This window comes from Geotrypetes seraphini, chromosome 1, assembly GCF_902459505.1.
Source record: "Geotrypetes seraphini chromosome 1, aGeoSer1.1, whole genome shotgun sequence".
In the NCBI taxonomy this organism is placed as follows: Eukaryota; Metazoa; Chordata; class Amphibia; order Gymnophiona; family Dermophiidae; genus Geotrypetes; species Geotrypetes seraphini.
The window spans coordinates 521,635,180-521,659,180 of NC_047084.1; the positions used below are offsets into that span (position 1 = coordinate 521,635,180).

The 24,001-nt window shown below is 42.9% G+C and overlaps 1 protein-coding gene across 1 annotated transcript in view; it reads left to right on the forward strand.

Moving 5' to 3' along the window:
• Positions 1–24,001, forward strand: part of MARCHF3 (membrane associated ring-CH-type finger 3) — a 166,794-nt gene that overhangs the window by 91,127 nt on the left and 51,666 nt on the right. The gene's annotated exons all lie outside the window — the stretch shown is intronic.

The window sequence follows — 24,001 nt, forward strand, 5'->3', positions numbered from 1 at the left end:
GGAAAACCCGGACGGGTTTTATTAAATTGTGGAGTCTGTTAGTGTTTGGCAGGACCAGCTTACAAGGAAACCGGTGGCTCTCCCCTCTTATCTCCTCGGTGTTAAGAACATAAGAACATAAGAAGTTGCCTCCGCTGAGGCAGACCATAGGTCCATCCTGCTCAGCGGTCCGCTCCCACGGCGGCCCATCAGGCCCATTGACTGAGCAATGGTCTATACCTATCTATACCCCCCAATCCCTTTTTCTTCTAGGAATCTATCCAAACCTTCTTTGAAACCATTTAGTGTTTTCTTGTCTACAACAGCCTCTGGGAGCGCGTTCCATGTATCCACCACCCTCTGAGTGAAAAAGTACTTCCTAGCGTTTGTTCTAAACCTGTCCCCTTTCAATTTCCCCCAATGCCCCCTTGTGCTTGTGGTGCCCCTTAATTTGAAAAATCTGTCCCTGTCTACTTTTTCTATGCCCTTCAGGATCTTGAAGGTTTCTATCATGTCTCCTCTAAGTCTTCGCTTCTCCAGGGAGAAAAGTCCCAACTGCTTCAATCTGTCGGTATATGGGAGATTTTCCATTCCCCTTATCAGTTTGGTTGCTCTTCTTTGTACTCCCTCAAGTACCGCCATGTCTTTCTTGAGGTACGGCGACCAGTACTGGACACAGTACTCCAGATGCGGCCGTACCATTGCACGATACAGCGGCATGATAACTTCCTTCGTCCTGGTTGTAATACCCTTCTTAATGATACCCAGCATTCTGTTTGCTTTCCTAGAGGCTGTGGCGCATTGCGCCGATGCCTTCAGTGTTGCGTCTACCATCACTCCCAGGTCTCTCTCCAGGTTACTAACCCCTAGTGGTGTTCCCCCCATTTTGTATGTGAACATCGGGTTCTTTTTCCCCACGTGCATGACCTTGCATTTCCCCACGTTGAAGCTCATCTGCCATTTTTCGGCCCACTTTTCCAGCTGCGTTAGATCCTTTTGGAGATCCTCGCAGTCTTCCTTGGTTTGAGCCCTGCTGTATAGTTTGGTGTCATCTGCAAATTTAATGACTTCACACTTAGTTCCCGCCTCTAGGTCATTTATGTAGATATTGAACAAGAGCGGTCCCAGCACCGACCCCTGCGGAACTCCGCTCGTGACCCCTTTCCAGTCTGAGTAGTGGCCCTTTACGCCAACCCTCTGCTTCCTGTTTGACAGCCAGTTTTTGATCCATCGGTGGACCTCCCCTTGTACCCCGTGGTTCCATATCTTTTTAAGCAGTCTCTCGTGTGGCACCTTGTCGAAGGCTTTTTGGAAGTCAAGGTAAATGATGTCTATAGATTCCCCTTTATCCACCTGGCTGTTCACTCCCATCGGAAGCTCAGCGACTTGACCCTGCTGCCGTTGGCCTACCCAGGAAGCCACCTCTCTGCAGGTCCTGCCTCTGCAGGAAAAGGAAGTCACTGCACAGTGGTGCCAGCAGCCCGAGGAAAACAGAATTCCAGCACTGAGGAGGTAAGAGGGTGAGAGCCACCAGATTCCTTATAAGCCAGCCCTGCCAAACTAGTGTCTGGGGGGTGGGCCATAGGTCCTCTTTTTTCAAGTCAAAAATATGGTAACCCTACCAAAACTGGAAGTTTAGGGGGGCAGAAGGAGGGGCCAGCCTTGAGCATGTGCAGATGCTCAAGGCTGTGCATTAGGTGGCTATTCAATGCTGGTGATGCAGCTCCCTAGAGTCACGATGCCAGTTCCTGAAGCTTTTCTCCTCCTGTCAACGTGTGAGCCCTCTTTTTTATTTTTTACTACGATGGAAGAGAGCGGGCAGATGTAGAAGAAAGGTAGGGAGAGTCAGAGAAAGAGAAGGTAGACATTAGATGGAATTGGAAGGGGAGAGAGTGCAGAAAAGGAGAGGGTAAACACTGGGTGGGAGGGTAGGAAGAAGGCAGATATTTACTGAGGACAGAGAAAGAGGGGGCAGACTTGCATATTACATAACCTTAGTGATTTTTATTCTGCCAATACCTTGCGGTTCAAGGCGGATTACAGAAGAGGATTTCTGGACATGTCCAGAGGTGTTACAGAGTAGAGCGAGTTGCTTCAGAGGATTGAAATGTTTCATACGGTGTTAGTCAGTCTTCATGGATTTCTTGAATAGCAGGGTTTTTATTTCTTTTCTGAAAGTTTTGTAGTCTTGGGGCGCGATTAGTAGATTGGAGAGTTGGTGGTCTAGATTTGCTGCCTGTGTGGCTAGAAGGCCATCGTACAGTTTTTTTCCATTTGATGTCTCTAATTGGAGGGTATGTGAATGGTGTCTGGGTTCTCCTGTGTCTGGTTGTGGTAGTTTGGATTAGGCGGTTGTTCAAGTAGGTTGGGCTGTCACCATTTATGGATTTAAATAATAGACAATAGAATTTAAATAGTATTCTTGCTTGAATTGGGAGTCAGTGTAAGTCGAGGTATGCCTCGGTGATGTGATCGTTTTTTCTTAGACAATAGATTAGTCTCAGGGCTGTGTTTTGTACTGTTTGTAGTTGTTTTATCATTGTTGCGGGGCAGGGGAAATATAGGATGTTGCAGTAGTAAAGGAGACCTAGGACTAGGGGCTGGATCATGAGCTGGAATCGTTTTCTGTCATATATAGGTGACACATTTCTTATAGGAGCATAAGAGTTGCCATACTGGGACAGACTGAAGGTCCATCAAGCCCAGTATCTTGTTTTCAACAGTGGCTAACCCAGGACACAAGTACCTGGCAAGATCCCAAGGAGAAAAACAGATTTTATGCTGCATATCCTAGAAATAAACAGTGGATTTCTCCAAGCCATCCTAATAATGGCTCATGGACTTCTCTTTTAAGAAATTATCCAAACACTTTTTTTAAAACCCTGCTAAGCTAACCACTTTCACTACATTTTCTGACAATGAATTCCAGAGTTTAATTATCCATTAAGTGAAGAAAAATTTTCTCCAGTTTGTTATAAATCTACTACTTAGTAGTTTCATCACATGTCCCCTAGTATTTTTGGAAAGAGTAACAAGCGATTCAATCTACTCGTTCCAAGTGCCCACAAAAGGGAAGAGAGGGATGTTGGATCGGGGGGCAGATGGGGTGGGGCATCTTTTAATTGCATGATTAATCATGATTAATCCCCCTTTTTAGCGCTGGCCGGCACACTGAATACTCTGTGCTGCTCGATGGTCATAGAGTTCCTATGAGCATCGGAGCAGCGCAGAGCATTCAGCGTGCCAGCTGGCGCTAAAAAACTCTTGTGCGGTTTTGTAAAAGGGGGAGGTAAAAGCTTTATTCCCCCCTTTTACTAAACCATAGTACAGTTTTTAGCACCAGCCGCAGCAATAAAAGCTCCAATGCTCATGAGCGTCGGAGCTGTTACTGCCACATCTGGTGCTAAAAACCACGCTACGGTTTTATAAAAAGAGGGGGGGATTAATCATGCAATAAATCACAATTATAAATTTTTAACTTCCTGTAGCCCTACTAAAAACACTTGTACAGCAGACATGCTGTGTAGGGACAGTTTAATTAATATTTTTATTAGCATGAGGTGCCAAGGGTTTTGAGGGAATTAATGTTTTTGTTTAAAGTGTGGTTATTTCTGCTATAAATGTTTTTAAGATTTTAAAATGATTCGAAAGTTGTAATTTTAGGTAAATGGCGTAGTTTGAGAGAAAAAAGTGGTATTTTTTAATTTTGTGAAAAATATTTTTTACTATACTCTTATGAGTAAAATACAGTTTAGAATGCAGTTTGATTTGAAATATGGGCTGCAAATAGTTCAGGCATACATATAGAAATCAAGATTTTCTAAATGCATGTTCCTAATTGGTTAAAGAGCCCCCTGGTAAGAATGGTGACATCATTGGTGATATCACTAGAATCAGTCTCCTAGGCAACTGAAGATGGGGAAAATCAATGTGTGTTGTCAAGTTTCTGCTTTAAATTTCAAGACTGTAAATAGGCGGCTATTGGAAAACATTCCAGCTATTTTTTTTACCATTCTCATGACATATTATTGTGGTGATAATATATGTTGGTGCTCTGAGGAATCTCTTGACTGTAATGTTTTTTGGGTTGGCCTGAGTTGTGATCAGGCTGCACTTAAATCAGTCTGGGAGACACACATCCCTAATTAAGTGGCTGTGTGGAGCATCTTTGAGTAACCCAGCACTCCCAGTTCTGTCAGCCTCCATGTTTGTTTTTTGCACTTTAATGTAAACAGCAATCTAAAAGTATAGGCTGAGGGTAGAAGTTAGATTGCAGACTGTGGACTTTTCAGGTATTTTCATGGTGAAACTAATTACAGTGTACTTCCTAAAGCGAGAGCATGACTAATCTGCCTTTTAAGTGATGTATGCTAACTGGGTCTTGAGGTTAAGCAGGTTCCTACTCACCTTGGCTCTGCACTATGACCAAGTTGACTATTTGGATGTGTCGTGGCAGGAAAGGGACTGGGGTAATAATCCTTCTAGCAGGCACTGTAAGAGGATGTTGAGGATGGAAGCCAGCAGGAATGAGGGATTGACCGTTTGCTTTTATGGCAGGCCTCAAGGAGCCTAGAGCTGAAGGGCCTTTTGCTTTAAGGAAAATCAGTTTGTTGTTAGTCCATCTGCACACAAGTGCCAAGCTACAGATAACTTATAGGGGCTACCTCAAATGTGACAGTTTTCATGGCAGGCCTTGAGCAGGGTGGGTTGCCAGTGCAGTTCCCAGCCATCCCTTGGAAAAGAAGAGTTAAGAGGCTTGCCTAGGGCCACAACTCTGGGGGAGTTGAACTAGGCCTTCTTGTTCACAATCTTCACAGAACTGGTAGAAAGAGAATATAATTGTGTTCTTCTATCACAACTGGTCATATATTGGTAAGAGCATGTATGTCTAATAAAGGTAGCTTTCAAGGAGCCATTGACCTCTAACATGGATGCAAACTCCCAATTCTCTCGTAATGCCACCAAAAGATCTAGCTCTTTGGATTTCCACAGGGAATATTCATGAGACTTATCTGCACATATCTGATTCAGGAACAGAGAGGTTCATTTGCATCATTTGGTTTTCCTGAAAACCTCAACCTATCTGTAGTACTGAAAGATAAGAGTTTGCCCTCAGTGCTTCAGCATGTGGAGAAGTGACACAGGAGGAGGAGCTGGAGGATATAGGCTTCAATAATAAGGCAATTTTATATAAAATTATGTTCATAAGTCGGTTTTTTATAGTTGAGTTCTATTAACATGATGGGATCCCATGGTGGTAGTCCCAGGTATAAACCTAAAATGAGGATTATCTGTTTCTTATGAGGTTTGAAAACTGTATGTACATCCAAAACATTGCAGGAATTCCATAAGCAACCAGGGATTAGGTCAGGTCAAGAGTAGAAAGAATAAATTGCACCATTAATTTTATTTCTAATTTTTTGACTGAGAAAAATAGACTAATACAACAGCCTTATTTTGGCTTCTATGGAAAAGGGGTAGGTAGCACCCATCCCTCCCTTTTCCTGTGAAACTATTACTGAAATGCTTTCATGTTTTCCTTATATATACTGATATTTGTCAACATTTGATTATTTTGATCCGAAGAAAAAAGGTTACCTTTGAAAGCTCATCATAAAATGCATTGAGTTGGTCCAATAAAAAAGGTATTTCTTTATTTCCTTTTGTTGTTTTATTTTTTGTTGTATTTACCGGTAGTTCTTGAAAAGTGGAGAAAATATAAGGTGTGACTTGGAGGTCCACTCTAAGATTCTGGGCCCTATTTGACTAAATCTGAGATGTTGGAAAGTGCCCCTTTCAGATGAGCTAGGCACCCTTTGTACATAATCATTCCCTCAAAGTGATAATACTACTACTTTTGTGAGTGAATAGTTCTAAATTTCCGGTTGTCAGTGGGCAAGAAGGTTGCCAAACATTTCATGCCATGGAAATTCTCCCTTTTGTGTTCTGGTGTTTCAAACAAACGAACAGAGAAAGGCCTTGCCTTATAATAGCAACAAAACAGAAGAGAAAGGCAAGGGAGACATCCTTCCAACCAAGCAAAAAGCCTTTATTCTTTACAAACATGGTCCCAACAAGGATCTAAGTTTCGGCATCTCTAAATGCCTTCCTCAGGGTGACACTACAAAACACAAAAAGCATGGAATGGACATACAAAACACATCTTAAATACATGCATAAATATAGGAATATATTCAGCTAAAAAAAGTTATATCAGAACGGCATTAAAATAACATTAGAAAGGTATTCAAATAACTTAAGTATAGAACTTAAAAATGTAAATTATAATAAAAAGTATAACACAGAAACTAGAAGTCAAACTATGCACCTATGGCAAAGAAATGTAAATGCAGGAAGGCGAGTGCAGCCAGTAAAGCTGTTGTGGCAAAAGCAAACGAGTGGCCAGACATGTTAGACGAGGAAAATAAATGGCCAGTGGGGTAAAAGAATCCAGCGAAGCAATGGGGTCATAGAAAAAGCGAACATGCTATAAAATAGGATTGTTCTACATAAAAGCATTGATTGAACCAAAAAATGAATAAATCCATAAAATAAGCCAACGGATTAGGAGGAGGAATTATACTGTTCCAGTCTTAAAGCAGAATAAAATCATTATTGCATATACCAAAATCATTGTCTTTATGTAATACACTTCTCCCTCCGTATTCGCTGTGAATGCGGGTGGAACATAGCTGTGAATATGGAAAAACCGTGAATAACTGTTTATATGTTATTCGCGGGTTTTTGTAACAGCCAGCGTTTTTGCTATTGAAACTGCGAATAACTAGAGACTCTGCAGCTGAAGGTACCTGGGAGTGTGTCGGATGCTGCGTACGTGAGCAGCTCTCTCTCTCTCGATCTCGCTGGTTGGGCTGGCTGGGCTTTGTGCAGTCTCTGCTTCTTCTCTGTGTCGCAATGAGAGGGGACGGGGGCCTGCATGAAGGACGTGTCAGTTTTCAAAGCGCTCGGCACTTGTGTTTCCTGCATTGTTTTCGGGGTGTTATGTCACTCTGTGGATTGTGTGGGGCAGCTCTCCTCAGAGCTTCATAGATTCGCCATCACACAGGTGTTTCTGTCAGGTGAGCCTTCCAAAAGGCACTGTTTTTACTTTAATTGCTTTCTGTTATGTAACTCAGATTTTGCATGTGAATATTCAGTGGGTGAGGAATCGAACTGTAGTGGCCCAAGGCAGAAGCACTCCTCATTTGTTTTCATTTTTATTTGAATCAGGAGTAGCAAGGCAAAATGTATTATACAGGATGATTCTTTTACTTGAAGGTTGATCACCTGCATCTCGGTTTCAAACAGTTAGGGTTCAGAGTTGATCGATTTTTGGGGCGTAGTCTGCATGTGAAAAATTGCGAATAAGCGAAACCGCGAGTGCAGTAACTGCGAATATGGAGGGAGAACAGCTGGTTCTGTACACATGATTTGTCTTTGACTTTATAAAGGAGAGTTCTTTGTAATTTCCCTTGCGTAGAAGGCTGCACTAGGCCATGCCCCTTTGACTTTCATGTCCTGAGGAGCCATTCTGTAAATTATTTCCTTTCCTCTCAGGTCTCCACCTTATTTGTTTGCCTGTTTTGATTTTGTACTTTTTATCAATTCATATGCAGCCTTGCCCCAGAGCAGTGGAATTTGCATTCCTGGTGTGGGAGAGGGAGCTGGTACTGCACTCTCTTCTGGCCCTGCTCCAGAATATGGAAGGGAACCACATTAGTTGAATCTCAGGTGGTAGTGAAGTGTGAACATGGGGCATATTTATTCCCCACTTTGTGACTCTGGGCAATGGAGAGTTAAGTGACTTGTCCAGAGTCACAAGAAGTTGGGGGTGGGGAGGTAGGGTTACCATATGGTTCCACAAAAGGAGGACAGATTAAGACATCCGGGTTTTACTTCCATTGCTTTCAATGGAAGTAAAACCCAGATGTCTCAATCCATCCTCCTTTTTCTGGAGTCATATGGTAACCCTGGAAGGGGGGGGGGGGGGAGAATATCATACCTTTTAATCACACAATTAATCACAATTAAAATTCAGCCCTAGAACTATAATTGTCAATCATGAATGATGCCAGAAAGAAGACATTTTCTCTGCCTCAAAATGGGGAAAACCACCAAGAGCACCCACCTCTAAACACTGCAGTGTCCTTGTTAATTAAACCAGATGGGATAATCAGCTCTGTCTGCTGCTGTTCACTGTGGTTGTGACCTGACATGGAAAAGGGGAGGGGGGAGGAGAGACAGAAAGAGACCTCTGGGCCTGGATTGAGATTTCTAGTGAACTTTATTTAGAAATACTACAGGCTGTTGCCTGCTAGGGTTTATTAACAGTTGTTTTGGTCTGTAGCTATGACTCAGGACACACAACAAAAACAGAGATAAAAATGCCCTGAACTTTTTGAGGGGGCCAAGCTTCCTTGGACATCCTTGTAAAGGTGGGCTGTAAAAATGATCAATTAAAATTAAGTGGGGGGAGGGGTAATATTTAGCCAGCAGTAGTTAGCTTTAAAAAAAAATGCTACCACCGAATTATGTCCAGATATTCAGTGCCAGACCTGTCCAGTCCTATTTAAGCAATCCTATTTGGTCAGTTAACTTAGGGCTCCGTTTACAAAGCTGCGGTAGAGGTTTCTACCACGGATCGGTGAAGTAAATGCTCCGACGCTCATAGGTATTCTACAAGGTGTGATCAAAAAATATGGTGAATATTTAAATTAAAAAAAAATTATTTATAATAAAAAACACATTGCCATTAATCTGCCTCAAAACACTCTCCCTCACTTCCAACAAACTTATCCCATTGTTCTTGCCACTTTCTGAAGCAGTTCTGGAAGTTCTCTTTCGTAAATGTCTTTGGTTGCACTGTCATGGCTGCCTCGATGTCCTGAATCGATTCAAAACGTTTACCTTTCATTGTCATTTTGACTTTGGGGAAGAGATAGAAGTCGCACGGTGCCAGATCCAATGAATAAGATGGGTGAGGATGCACCATAATGTTTTTATTTGACAGAAATTGCCGTACCAGAAGTGATTTGTGACACAGAGTGTTGTCACGGTGGAGGATGAAACTGTTTGCCCATTTCTCAGGCCATTTTCACATTCATATCTGTTGTTAAAATGTTTTGAATGGAACCATAAGAGATGTTCAGAGCCTCAGAAATTTCCCTAATAGTCAATCGCCTATTTGATCGAATCATTCTGCTTACTCTTTCAACATTCTCATGGGTTTTTGATGTTGAAGGATGTCATGATCGCTCCTCGTCTTCAACGATTCACAACCATTATGAAATTGCTCAAATCACTTGTAAACCATGTTCATGGTCACTGCAGCATCACCATAAACTTATTTTAATATTTCTTGTGTTTCTTTAGCATTTTTTTGTAGTTTGGAACAAAATATGTTAATGCATTGTTCATGATTCGTGATTTACAGCACACTTTAAAACACACACTTTCTTTCAACCATATCTCACAACCGATGACTGCACCGAACAAGCTGAAACTTGTTGCACACTGTTACTAAGGTTGGACACACTGCTTCCCATATTCATGATCCCTGCCTTTCCGTTGGAAGGCGCTCAGCAGCAGCATTCACCATATTTTTTAAAATCATATTTAGTATAAGCATCGGAGCATTTACCTCACCAGCCCACAGTAGAAACCTCCACCATGGCTTTGTAAAAGCCAGCATTAATTAGTTAAGCTTTGTGTGGTACCTTGTGCAAGGCGGGCCTTGGGGCCAGGTAAAACAAGCCACACGTACTCAATAAGTTACAGCGAAACAATTCATGTTTTATTAAAGGTACAGGAAGGCTTCTATTAATTTAACAGATGGGCAAAAAGCAACAGTCAAGCTAATTATAAGTACAACAGAGTCCTTGGGTAGCCTTCTCCTGCAAGGCCACAGCATACATGAAAGTCTCTTGACTCAGCAGCAATTTTTATGGGTCCCTTGTCTGGTCCTTGGGTCCAGGGTTACCAGCAGAGTCTCTAGCAGATACACAAAGCTAGCCTGCAGCTGGCCATGTCAAAACACAAATTCTTAGGGTTCCAAGTTGAACTTGGCATACTTGAACATAGTGGTTACAGTTTGGCCTAGTGGTTAGAGCTATAGCTTCAGCACCCTGAGGTTGTAGGTACAAACCCCGTGCTGCTCCTTGTGACCCTGGGCAAGTCCAGTTAATCCTCTACTGCCCCAGGTATATTAGATAGACTGTGGGCCCACCAGGACAGATAAGGAAAATGCTTGAAGTACCTGTATATAAACCACTTTGAGTGTGGTTGTAAAACTACAAAAAGGCAGTATATAAATCTCTTTCCCCTTTCTTAGCTTCTGGATGGAGCCATCTACAGCAATGCTTCCCTCTTAACCTACCTTTGGTCCAGCCTTTTATACTTCCTGGGTCATGCCCTCCTGGCTCCACCCCTCCTAGGTCACTTCCCCTTGGGCAGGACTAGAGTTTTAAGGTGGTCCTGACACTGTGATAAAATATTCTTAAGGGGACGTGGCAGCGTCTTATAGACTCCCTCACAGTCTGAATATTGGCGCTTATCTGGTTAAGTGCCTACTCTTCTCTTACTCTGCCCCTGGACCACCCACACAATAGCCAGTTTTAGCTTTAGTGGTTAGAGGGGATATTCAGGGCACTATCGGGGTTAGCTGCATTGAATATTCCCTCAAGGCCCACTCAGCACCAGTTAACTAGGCGAGTGGCTCTCTTACCCATTTAACTGATTTTGAATATTAACTACTTGGTTTCCTTTTTTTTTTTTTTTATTTTATTTATTCAAGTTTTATAACATTATTACATATACATAATAATAAAGTAAGGAACATAAATAAAATTAATACATCAACCACAAGGCTATCACATAACTTCCTCTAGTCCTCATAACTATGGGAGGGCAAGTACTATATATTCTAACAAATGTCATATAAACATGATCATATAGACCAAAACATATTAGTGTTTAGAAATTCAAAACTCCAAATAATTAATTATGTGGTAACAGAGGAAATACTAATGGATTCTTGATGTTGCAAAAATTGTTCTAATTGAGTTGAGTCCCAATAAACATAATCATTTTCCTTAAATTTAATCAAGCATTTACAAGGAAATTTTAAATAAAATGTGGCTCCTAAAGCCAACACCCTAGATTTCAAAGCCAAAAAAGATTTTCTTCTCAATTGTGTTGCTTGGGCCACATCAGGAAAAATCAATACATTATCTCCGCAAAATTTAGTCTGCTTATTCTGAAAATAAGCTTTCATTATCAAGAATTTATCTATCTCTCTAGAACAAGTTATAAGAAGTGTAGATCTAGTTTGGATTGTATCCTGTGAGTCTTCTAAAAATCCAGTTAAGTCAAAATCAATTTGTTCCAACTGATCTATACCTAATTCTGTGGGAACTTTTTTCCTCTGAGGGATATAATACAGATTTGTCAGAGGCAAATTTTCTGCGTCCGTCATCCCCAAAATTTCCTTAAAATATCTTTTAACCAATATTTCTGGAGATAGTAAATGTGTTTTGGGGAAATTAACTAGGCGCAGATTTTTTGCTCTGTATAAGTTCTCCATTTTCTCAAATTTCATATGAGTGATATGAAAATCCTTAACAGCTGTTGTAGAAACTGCTTGTAATGTAACCACCTGAGACTCAGTTGTTCTAATCGATTTTTCCATAATTTTTAAATTTGAATCAACGTTTGCAAACTTTTCAATCACCTCTTGCGAAAATTTTTCATTTTGTTGAACCACAGATTTTAATAACCCCTCCATACGAGTATTAATTTGCCAAAGATCTTTCAAAGTAACTTCCTGAGGTTCAGTCGGAGGCTCTCTGGGAAACAAAGCCTCACCTTGGAAAGATAAGGCTTTGGGCATCACCCCATAGACCAATGAAGGTGATCCCACCTGCCCAGAGAATTCCCCCGACTGACTATTGGAGCCCATCTTAGGTTCCAAAACATCAGGATTGTTCGGTGGAGGGGGAGGAGTTCTACCTGGGGGGCTAAGGGATGCCCCCGATAGCGAATCCGCTCCTTGGCTGTGACCCAAAGTACTGGTTGGAATAAAGTGTTTATCAATGGGACCTAATAATATCGGTGTGGACACCTTAGCTTTACCTTTCCTTTTCCCCATAGCAGTAAATGTTAATACATACAGTTTTCCTTTTTTTAAAAAAAATTCCTAATTGGAGGATATCATATTTCCAAGAGTGCCACGTTCAAGTCTCCCTATATTTTTCCTGATGGTGGTGTGGGCTCATGGGAGCACTAAGCTCCACCCAGCATTGCCAGAGCTTTTTGCCTATTTCTGCACATAGAACCATTTTTTTTTTTTTTTTTGTAAGAATGAAGAAGAATATCTTAAATCTTGATGTAACAATTTTTTTTAGTAGCAGGGAGTTTTCACTATCTGGCTATGAATTCCCTTGTCTCTGCTGTTTGCAATTACAGATCAGGGCTTATTCTATTTTCTAAAAGAACATAAGAATAGCCTTACTGGGTCAGACCAATGGTTCATCAAGCCCAGTAGCCTGTTCTCACGGAGGCCAATCCAGGTCCCTAGTACCTGACCAAAACCCAAGGAGTAGCAACATTCCATGCTACCGATCCAGGGCAAGCAGTAGCTTCCCCCATGTCTTTCTATAAGAACATAAGGGCAGTATTTTCTCAGATATAGCTACCTGCTCTGTTTCTCTCTGTTCTACTGCTAAGCTGTTGGGTTGACAGATTTAGGATGTTCTTGATAACTTTAAGTCCATCTGGTTTTTTTTAAGAAACTGTATCCACATACGAAGCCAATGAGGCTCATTTTCATAAAAGAAGGTGTCCAAAAAACAGCATAAACCAGCACATGGACGTTTAAATCCCCAAAACGACCATGTGCCAATTTTCGAAAATGACTTCTTAGGCATCCTGCTAGGCTTTTTGTTTATAGTGTGTCCAAAGTTCAAGGGGGCGTATTGGAGGCATGTTATGGACAGGATTTGGGTATGCTTAGCGCTTGGACGTCTTGTGGCAAGAAACATTTCCCAAGATGTCCAGGACGCCATTTTAGACATCCCAAGCTAGACCTTTTTTTTTTGTTGGGGGAGGGGGGTAAGACATCTAGTGGTTTTAAAAATGGACGTTTTCACCTCCCGATTTTTGGATGCATTTGCTCAAGATGTCAAAATTGGACATAAATGCACCATTGAAAATGGCTCTCTATGTTTCTTTCTGGTGACTCTGTGAATACCTCAGATGGGGCAAGAAAAGCCTGATTCTAGCTAATTGCATGTTTTCATGTAGCACTGACAATACCTGTTGTTAATTGTAGTAACATGATCTTAAGCTCTCTTATTCAAGAGAGGCATTTCCTCTGATGCAAGTACCAGAACCAGAGTAATGATCTAAATTAAGTCACCAGAACTTTACTGCATCAGGGGTAAAGTCTAGGCAGATGGTGAAGCACAAGCACTCCAGCCAGAGAGACCCATCAGGACCTAGATCTTGCATCAGTTCAGCTCCATCGGATATAAACTCTTGAATCAGTTTGCTGACCAAAATAATAGCAATGTACGTATCCACACAAAGCATGTGGTATCAGGCTTAAGAACCCAGCTCTATGCTGCCACCAGAAAAAAAAAACCACAACACATTTTGGAGAAGAAAAATATCAGATGTGCAACCACCTGAATTCTAAGCTTCTACAGAGAAAAACGTCCAAGTGCCGATGTTTGGACATTTATGTGTTTTGAAAATGCTCCTAATAATCTCTTGATAATGTGATTTATATTGCTGTTTATATATCTAAGCAGTTGATATTGAATAGTGATCAGGTACTCTAGAGCCGAATTCTATGAGGCACCTAAAGTTAATTCGTAAATGAGCTTCAATTGTGAGCTTTACAACCGAAAAAAATAAAAATGAATTGGGTTTTAGGCACTAAAGTGCGACTCTACAAAAGATAGGTGCCTATTGCATGGCGCATAGCTGTGCCTAACTTTAAAGTAGGTGTGTTTAGGGGTGGAGAAGGACTTAGGCGCATCTAGGCACGATTCTCTAAAGGACTTAGGTGCCTATAATTTAGGCCTTTAAAACCCTAGCCTACATTACAGGTGCCTATCAGTTATTGTGTGCAATTCTGGACGTTGCACCTTCAAAAAGATTTAAATAGGATAGAGCTGGTCCAGAGGAATACTATTGAAATGGTCAGTGTTATAAGGAATATGAGGACAGTCTTTTTTTTTTTTTTTGTAAATCTTTATTCATTTTTATACGTACAATAAGTGTGATAATACATAAACACATTTGCACATTGAGAATATCACTTAATATTCAGCAATAATACCAATCATAAAATCTCATCTCCCTCCCTTCCCACCCCTTCATAATAAGTAATTAAGTGAATCAGGTCGGGGTCGCAAACTGTTCGGGACATGATCGGTATGCTTAGTGAATTTAGCTCTAGGTGTAACTGTGCTTGGAATATTTGCTGATTCAGGACCAAACCAAAGCAATTTTGTTTTTGTTGTATTTAATTTCATTTGGACCTGAAGTGACCAGTGGTGAAGTTTGGAAATACATGAATTAATATTAGCAGAAAAATTGCTCAAATTGGGATCTACTTCCTGTAAAATAAAATCATTGGCTTATGTGAATAAAGTTCAATAGAGCTTAATGGAAAGAAATGTAATAGAGTCATATAAATATTATAAAAAAAGGGGACAATAGTAAACCTTGAGGGACCCACAGTCCAAAGACCATGCGTTAGATCAGTGGTTCCCAAACCCTGTCCTGGGGGACCCCCAGCCAGTCGGGTTTTCAAGATATCCCTAATGAATATGCATGAGAGAGATTTGCATATAATGGAAGCGACAGGTATGCAAATCTCTCTCATGCATATTCATTAGGGATATCTTGAAAATCCGACTGGCTGGGGGTCCCCCAGGACAGGGTTTGAGAACCACTGCGTTAGATGATGTACCATTGAAATTTACCATGTATGATCACAATGACAGAAATCAACTGAGGACGTTATCCTCCAAACCTAAATCAGACAATAGTTGAACAAGAATATCATGGTTCACATCATCAAAGACTGCTGAAAGATGGAATTGCAAAAAAAAATTGCAAAATGATTCTGTGAAAGTAAACTTTGAATTTTAGAGATCAAGGATAACAGTAAAGTTTCTGTACTGTAGTTGGAGCAAAAGCCATGTTGAAATGGAGATAGTATGGAAAACCTGTCTATATAACTTGATAATTGTGTAGAGATTGTGGACTCAATTAATATGGTTAATAAAGGTATATTAGCGATTGGGCGTTAGTTTGTAGGAACAGATTGATCTTAGGATGGACTTTTCAATAAAGGGGTAAGATCGATATGACCCATTGATATAGAAAAATAGCCAGAATCTAGAAAACAATTTATCAATGAAGTTAATCAAGAAATAAATAGCCTGGCCTAGAATATCTAAAAAAAATATAAGATGGACAAGGATCCAGGGAGCAATTACTCCGACTTAGGGCTCCTTTTACTAAGGTGCGCTAGCGTTTTTAGCACGTGCTAAATGAAAAATACTAACGCAAACTCTATGGAGGCGTTAGTGTTTAGCATGCGTGGCATTGTTGCACACACTAAGCACATGCTAAAACTGCTAGCACACCTTAGTAAAAGGAGCCCTTAGTCTACTGCATAAAGTCCTAGCCTGGTCTTCTGTTGTACATACAAATTCTTTCCAATATCTGTCCACCGGGATAGCATTTGTTATTTCCAAATTGGGAAGTAAAACCTCATATTCTACTTTAGGGAAAAGGACTCTGATGATTTTAATTTTATCATTAAAAAAAACTTTGCAAGTTCCTCTGCATTAGGTACACTATTCTCATGGTTATTCTTATCGATAGTGCTAAGGGATCTCCAAAGGTTGAATAAGACTTTACTATGATCTTTAGATCTTCCAATTGTATTTCCATAGTAAGTCTTTTGAGATCTATTTAATTCTAATTTGTAAACTGAGATATTTCTTCTCCAAGTCATCTGTCTCCAACTTACTTTTCTTCCATTTTCATTCCAATTTTCTACATTCACGCGTAAGCTCACGATGATAAGTAGTATACCAAGGTGCCTTTTGGACCTTATGGACTGATTTAGAGGTTAAAGGAGCCAAATAATCCAAAATTTTAGTATATTCTTTCTTCCTTATGTGTAAAATGCCATCAGATAGCAACTTTATCCAATACTCCTCGACATTAATGCTCTTTCTTGGATTTAGTAGTTTACCCATTGTCTTTTTTTATGTGTGTTTGACATAAAAATGGATAAATTAAAATTATATAACAGGTGATCTGACCAAAGTACCATCTGCCATTCACAATTAGATACTTGGAAAAAATTATTACCAAGGTCTGAATAACTAATGAGTTCTAATGTATGGCCCTTTTCATGTGTCATTTTAAGCTGGGGAATATTCATTGATAATGAAAACATAAAAGTTTTGAAAAGAACATCTTTGTTTTAATTGTCCTCTAGATGTAAATTGAGATCACCAATTACCAATAATCAAGAAAATTTTGTAGACAGACTAGCTATGAGTTCATTAAGTAAAGTATTAGATTTGGACCAAGGAACAGTGGACTGTTTTCTAATTTGTCTCTGATGAACTACCATGTATTCCATGCTTTTTAACGTGTATCCACATCCTCTTTGTTCTTCCATTAATTTAAGTTTTCATACTGTATTCATGCTGATGACATGGCTTTTGCATCACTACTGGATATCAACGAACAATTTTTCATTTGTTTCAGATTGCTGAATGGTGCTAGCTCTGCTGAATGGTGCTGTCTCATCTGACACTGTATCTGAGAACCAAACTGTGGTGCTTTACTTATAAATACATCAACAGGTTTTGGAACTATTTAGGACTCTGAGTTCAGTACGTACTGAAGCATGCTACGTGGGAGTAATTCTAGATTGAAAATTGAGATTATATACCAAGATTAAAAATAATGAATTTCAAGTTAAGGATGCTCCTGTGACTGAAACTGTTTTTGATGGAGTTTTTCATCAAGTTTTGTGAGCGTTGATCTCTGCATCTCCTGAATCTTGCAGTGCTGTTTATCTTGGCCTACCTGTGACCTCAGCTGAGGTATTACAGTCTGTGCAGGGTACTGCTGCCTACTTTTGGACAGGCTTACATTGACTTCCTATGTCTTTGTTGCAAAATACAGTCAAACCTTGGATAATGAGTGACATGGCTAACGAGTGTTATGCAAGATGAACAAAATATTTTCTTAAATTTTAACTCGATAAACGAGCGTTGTCTTGCAGTGCGAGTACATACGCGTGCATCACATCACATACACACAATATATGCACGAAACAACACTGATCGCGGCTGAACGTAATACATGCACCTGCAGTTCAAGCACACACAACATACGCACATATCACACTAAGCGCGGTTGAATGTAATAAAAACATCACGCCCAATTCACCCGCAGTGTAGTGACTGTTCAAAACGAGTGAGATCTTGCTGTACAAGTACGTACAGTACTGTATTTTCTATTAAAGTTTTTGGGATGTGGAACGAATCGTCTGAGTTTCCATTATTTCCTATGGGGAAATTTGCTTTCATAAATGAGTGCTCTACAAGCATGCTTTTGGAACGAATTATGCTCACAAACCAAGGTACCACTGTACTTTTGTTCAAGTCTTTCCATGCTGCAGTTTCAATGTATGTACAGTACACTCTGTGGTTGGGCAGTGTCTGCTGTGAAGATCACAAGGGTTTTAATTATAAATGGCATCACCATTTCCTTCTGTGAAGTTCATCTAGTGATAAATATATTTGTTGCTGGACTGATTATGTGGAGTTCTTCCCTGTGGCACTCTGGTCTGAGACAGATCTTGTAAGTTTTCATAATCAGGTAGAATTAGGATTACCATTTTTTGGGCTGCAAAAATCCAGACACATGGCCCTGCCCAGTTCCGCCTTTGGCCCCACCCTGATCCACACTGGCCCCTTCCAGTTCAGCCTCCAGCCCCACCCCCACAAACCTCCTTTCTTCTTCATCCGATAAGCTCTGTCCACATCTGGAGGGCCTGGAGCATGCACGGATGTGTAAGGTCATCTGCATATGCTCAGATGCCCTCCAGATGTGGCCAGAGCTTGTTGGGGCTTTCCAAAATCCGGGCAAACTGCTGGGTTTTGGAAAGTCCATGCGGGATCCCGGACAGTCCTCTAGAAAGAGGACATGTTCGGATTTTCTCGGACATCTGGTAACCCTTGGGGCTTTCCAAAATCCGGACAAACTGCCGGGTTTGGAAAGTCCATGCGGGTTCCCGGACTGTCCTCTAAAAAGAGGACATGTTCGGATTTTCTTGTACATCTGGTAACCCTAGGTAGAATCATCTGTTGTGCCAGGCTTTGCTGATGTCTATTAGGAGTGATTGGGTTATTTTGTATGTCTATCACTGCTGTGGGTTTATTTTGAACCTATACATCTCTCCACCCATTTATTCTGCTTTTGTTAATGAAGAGGACAGTGGCTGTGGGGCATGTCAGGCTTAGTCTTCCCCCTCTGTTTCCAGACCCTGAGTGAGGCACTTTAAACCTTGTAGCCATATGGTGAGCTGCATGGTTCAGAATGTAGCAGCATCCATTGCTTAAGGCAAATAGAGAGGCCATTCGAGAGGTCCAGTTAAAGAGAGGGATGGACCAAATGGTCATTACTTGCCATCATTTATTGGAGTTCTAAAGTGTGTTAAAAAAAAAAATTATAAAAATGAGCTGAACCGAGAAAACACCCAAAAATTAAGGGGAAAAATAATCTAGAAATGAAATGAAAAGTTTTTGCTTAGATACATTCCTAAAATATACATGTTTATGATGCTGCTGCTGTGTTAAGTTAATAGTAATAATGTCTCCACCTCAGTGTACATTGATTCACTTCCTCTTGGTCTTTTTCTTCCAGAAACTTTAGTTCCATCCTAGCCTTTATTGTACCTCCTGAGTAAAATACGGTAACAGAACACATCTCTCTGGCATCTGTTTAGTAAATCATCACATTATATGAGCAACAGAAGAGTGTCATTCTTACCATACCATACTGATTCTTGTATCCTGCAAATGTCAACTAGGAATCATTGCGGCTTACATAAAATTAGAAATGATACAGAGGTATAGACTTCATACACATGAATATGTTATAGGAGGTCAGTGCAGTGAAGTGAATAGATGCGTTTTCAATGCCTTCCTAAATTGGAAGTATGTGGTAAGACGCCCTAGGCTGCTTGGGAGTTAGTTCCAGACTTTGGGTCTTTGGAATTCAAGTTGTGTGGCAGGAGGGTTAGAAAACAAGGATTATTTCATTATATTTTGTTGGTAGTGTCAGGACACAAACACCATATGAACTCTAAGGCCTAGATTCTCAAAAAGTCATGTTAAAAACCAATGGGCCACTGTTGCAGCCATTATTTAACGATTTTAAAAAAGGAGGTCATTCTCCAAAAATGCTCATTCAAATGAGTTTGGTGGAGAGTAGCGAAGGTTCGCTAAATTTGCATATGTCCATCACTGGTGATAGCAATGAGCACATGGGCAGAATAAATGCAACCCCCCCCAAAAAAAAAAACCACAAATTGAGCCGCTGAAGTCAAGCAACCCCACACCCAACATACCCCACCCCCCAGCAGCGTGAGAGTTGCCCACACCCTCCCGCCATCATGCAACCTCCTCCTGTGCCTCTGACAACCTCTCACCCCTTCCCCCTTACCTTGCTTACAATGGCTGGCCAGCGACCCGCCTCTTCAAAATGGCGAGCCTTTCCCTCTTATGGGCATCTCTCCTGCTGCTGATGGGAACGTCAGGAGACATTGCTTGGTGGCAGGAAGGAGTAGGCATCTCTCCCACTGCGGAGGGGGGGATGATTATGTGACACGGCAGGAGAGAGTGGGCAAGTCTCCTGCCGATCTTTAACTTTAACTTGCGGGTTTTTTGTTGTTTTTTTTGTGGGGGATGGGGGTCTGAGCTGTCAAACCTTACTTTCCTGTCAGTGCCTGAGCCAATCAGGGCTCAGATACTGATCAGAAAGTAAGACAATGACAGCTCAGACCTGTCAGCAAATTTTGGCCACAAGTGAGGTTGCAGAATCACTTGGCGATTATAGAGGATTGCTCAGAGTGATCATTTTAATATTAATGATCTTGTTGTACTACATTTGCATGGCAGTATCGGAGAACATGAGAACATAAGACTGCTAGAAAACTTGGAAAATACCTCGGTCTTGATAATCCGCTAGGACCGGTTTAGCGAGCACGTTAAAGGCATATTTTAATTTTGAGAATCTGCCCCTGGGCTGCTTCCTCTGTATGATTATATTGTGGGAGAGATTAGATGCCTATTTCATTCTGATTCTGTCTGCGCTTTTTTTGTTACATGTGAATAGTCCTACTTTCTATGTCTCTTCCTAGTAAAGTAACCAGTTTAATTTCTTGCAGGTTTGATTCATTTTTAAAGTGTCCAAGTATAAAAGGTATCTTCCTGCCAGTTCACAGTATATGAGACACATGCTTAGACAGTGGTTTGACTGGATAGAGAATGTTCTGTTATTTCTGCTGGACGCAGTAGTAGTTGATGCGTCACACTGATCGCAAGTAAGATTTTCAAAGCTACAAAACAATCCCACCCAGACTCAAGAAGGTCACATACACCAGAAGAGTGTTTTGTGTGAAAGCTTGGAGTTTGTTTTGGATGGGGGCATATGATGTGTGGAACCTGTATTTTTTTAAATACACATTTTAGACCTTATGGGCCTATGATTATGATGGACGATGTGCATATGGGTGTAAGTAAAAGGTTTTGCTGCCCTCTCTCTTTGAAAGCAGGTATAATTTAGCCTGGGGATGATGCTTCAATCTTGTCACTTGTTTGTCATAGTACCGTATTTTCGCGGATATAACGCGCACCCGTGTAAAACGCGCACACGGGTATAGCGCGCAGAAATCACGATGATATGTACAAAAACTTTTGTATACCGCGCTCACGGGTATACCGCGCATGATGCCCGACGCTCCTTTCGCCCGCCCTGACTTTCCGAGCGCTGTCCCGACTCTCCGTTCACCCCCCCTGACTTCCGTGCACTGCCCTGACTTTCCGTGCGCTGTCCCGACTCTCCGTTCACCCCCCCTGACTTTCCGTGCACTGTCCCCCCTTGAAGTCCTGTCCCCCCTTGAAGGTCTGTCCCCATCCTGAAAGCCTGATGCCCCCCCCGACGTCCGATACATCCCCCCCCCGGCAGGACCACTCGCACCCCCACCCCGAAGGACCGCCGACTCCCCAACAATATCGGGCCAGGAGGGAGCCCAAACCCTCCTGGCCACGGCGACCCCCCTAACCCCACCCCGCACTACATTACGGGCAGGAGGGATCCCAGGCCCTCCTGCCCTCGACGCAAACCCCCTCCCCCCAACGACCGCCCCCCCCCAAGAACCTCCGCCCGTCCCCCAGCCGACCCGCGACCCCCCTGGCTGACCCCCACGACACCCCCACCCGCCTTCCCCGTACCTTTGTGTAGTTGGGCCAGAAGGGAGCCCAAACCCTCCTGGCCACGGCGACCCCCTAACCCCACCCCGCACTACATTACGGGCAGGAGGGATCCCAGGCCCTCCTGCCTTCGACGCAAACCCCCTCCCCCCCAACGACCGCCCCCCCAGCCGACCCGCGCCCCCCCTGGCCGACCCCCACGACCCCCCCACCCCCCTTCCCCGTACCTTTGGTAGTTGGCCGGACAGACGGGAGCCAAACCCGCCTGTCCGGCAGGCAGCCAACGAAGGAATGAGGCCGGATTGGCCCATCCGTCCTAAAGCTCCGCCTACTGGTGGGGCCTAAGGCGCGTGGGCCAATCAGAATAGGCCCTGGAGCCTTAGGTCCCACCTGGGGGCGCGGCCTGAGGCACATGGTCGGGTTGGGCCCATGTGCCTCAGGCCGCGCCCCCAGGTGGGACCTAAGGCTCCAGGGCCTATTCTGATTGGCCCACGCGCCTTAGGCCCCACCAGTAGGCGGAGCTTTAGGACGGATGGGCCAATCCGGCCTCATTCCTTCGTTGGCTGCCTGCCGGACAGGCGGGTTTGGCTCCCGTCTGTCCGGCCAACTACCAAAGGTACGGGGAAGGGGGGTGGGGGGGTCGTGGGGGTCGGCCAGGGGGGTCGCGGGTCGGCTGGGGGGGCGGTCGGAGGTTCTTGGGGGGGGCGGTCGTTGGGGGGGGGGGGGGGGGTTTGCGTCGAGGGCAGGAGGGCCTGGGATCCCTCCTGCCCGTAATGTAGTGCGGGGTGGGGTTAGGGGGTCGCCGTGGCCAGGAGGGTTTGGGCTCCCTTCTGGCCCGATATTGTTGGGAAGTCGGCGGTCCTTCGGGGTGGGGGTGCGAGGTGGTCATGACGGGGGGAGATGTATCGGACGTCGGGGAGTCGGCCGGGCAAGAGGGCTTGGGCTCCCTCTTGCTCCGATCGTGGATGCGGGTGCGGGTGGGAGCGCGTGCGAGCGGTCGTTCGGGGTGGGGGTGCGGGCGGTCCTGCTGGGGGGGTGAATCGGGCGTCGGGCGGGGTGGGAACTTTTGTATACCGCGCTCAGGCATATAACGCGCGAGGGGTATGCGCGGTAGGTAAAAACGCGTATAACGCGCGCGTTATATCCGCGAAAATACGGTATATGTACGGACAAAAGTAACCAGTGCTGTACTCAAGAGCCTTAGAACAATAACCTTTTTTGTTTTTCAAGTGAGGGATGTTCTGGCAAAATAAATTTCAACATGAGGTCAAGGACCATTGCCAAACTATATTCCTTGCCATGGAAGAAGATTCCCTGCAGTGACAAAGCTGGCTTGGTGGGTGGGGGCAAGTCCCTTCTGGCAGAGCAACTGGCCTGGCTGAGGAACATCTGTAATTAAAATAATTTGCTCTCCCACATTTTCTGTGCCTCAGCCTGTCTTCTCCACAAGTGCACACATATTCCCTCTGACTCCCTCCCCCCATGTTTTCTCTTCCATTCCCCCCAGCTCATCTCTCCTCCATAAACTCTTCTGACAGTCCATCTCTTTCCTAGTTGCTGTCATCTTCCTCAGTGCCATCCCAGCCAGTCTTAATCCCACCCTTCTTTCCCACTAGTCATCTTCCACCATCCTGTCCCCACTATCATCCTCTCCAAATTGCTTCCCTCCTAAGTTAATTATTCAACCTACTTTCTCTGGAGGCTTGCTGCCGGTACCATCTCTGGAGTGGCTGGTCTGTTTTCTTTGCCACTGTGTGACTTTCAATGAGTTTGTCCCAAATTCCCATGCGGTTCTTATACAACATTTTGCTCTTCTTTTACTAAGCCGTGATAGAGGTTTCTACTGTGGCCCAGAGCGCTAAATGTTCTGACACTCATGGGATTCCTGTAAGCATCAGAGCATTTAGCGCCATGGTAGTAAACTCTACTGCGGCTTAGTAAAAGAGGGCCCAAATGTTGTATTTTTTTTTTTTTCAAATTGCATATTGTGATTAAGCCTGAACTGTGCTGTTGGTATCCATCAGACATTGTACATCTTTTTTTGTGAAAGTGTTTATTAGATAGGTATATTTATATCTCAAACACATTGCCCATAAATCTCATCTTTTGGAGCAGTCCAGTCTTGAATGGTGAAATGACTTGTTCCAGAGGCCTGAGCACACTGCTCTAGAGGCCAAGTTACCCAATTCCAGGAGAGAGCTTTTTGGGCCATTCTTGTTTTTGGGCCATTCTTGTTTTTCAACGTGCTATTTGTAGTCCATGATTTTTACTCATTGAAATCAGTGCTCCACATCTCATAATGCACCTTGTTAGAGTTGTCAGAAACCCAGGACTGGCCTAAAATCTTCTTCCTGGAATTAGGTAACTTGGTAGCTCTCTACCACTCCATTTAGATTAGAATATATGATCGCCTAGTTCCAGTGCTCATTCACAAACTTCTTTCTTGCTGTTTTGCCCACAACAGTAGGCTTCACAATTTTTCC